Below are 949 nucleotides of genomic sequence, written 5' to 3'. Positions count from 1 at the left end.
ATGTTGGAACCTCCCAACACCAAACTTAGAGTTTGAATGTGGGGGTTCAACACCAAACTTAGAAGTTGGTTGTGGCCTCCCAACACCAAACTTAGAGTTTGACCATGGGGGCTCTGTTTGACTCTGTTTTGAGGGAAGCTTTTCATGCTTCCTCTCCATGGTTACAGAGGGGTATCCTTGAGCCTTAAACACAAAGGATTCTTTATTCACTTGAATGATCAATTCTCCTCTGTCAACATCAATCACAGCCTTTGCTGTGGCTAGGAAGGGTCTCCCAAGGATGATGGATTCATCCATGCACTTCCCAGTCTCTAGGACTATGAAATCAGCAGGGATGTAATGGTCTTCAACCTTTACCAGAACATCCTCTACAAGTTCATAAGCTTGTTTTCTTGAATTATCTGCCATCTCTAGTGAGATTCTTGCAGCTTGCACCTCAAAGATCCCTAGCTTCTCCATTACAGAGAGATGCATGAGGTTTATGCTTGACCCTAGGTCACACAGAGCCTTCTCAAAGGTTATGGTGCCAATGGTACAAGGTATTGAAAAATTCCCAGGGTCCTGTCTCTTTTGAGGTAATCTCTGCCTAGTCAAGTCATCCAGTTCTTTGGTGAGCAAAGGGGGTTCATCCTCCCAAGTCTCATTACCAAATAACTTGTCATTTAGCTTCATGATTGCTCCAAGGTACTTAGCAACTTGCTCTTCAGTGACATCTTCGTCCTCTTCAGAGGAAGAATAATCATCAGAGCTCATGAATGGCAGAAATAATTCCAATGGAATCTCTATGGTCTCAGTGTGAGCCTCAGATTCCCATGGTTCCTCATTAGGGAACTCATTGGAGGCCAGTGGACGTCCATTGAGGTCTTCCTCAGTGGCGATCACTGCCTCTTCCTCCTCTCCAAATTCGGCCATGTTGATGGCCTTGCACTCTCCTTTTGGATTCTCTTCT

The sequence above is a fragment of the Arachis duranensis genome, chromosome 2, assembly GCF_000817695.3.
Source record: "Arachis duranensis cultivar V14167 chromosome 2, aradu.V14167.gnm2.J7QH, whole genome shotgun sequence".
NCBI lineage: Eukaryota > Viridiplantae > Streptophyta > Magnoliopsida > Fabales > Fabaceae > Arachis > Arachis duranensis.
The sequence above is the reverse complement of the archived record's forward strand: the minus strand, read 5'-3'. Positions refer to the sequence as shown.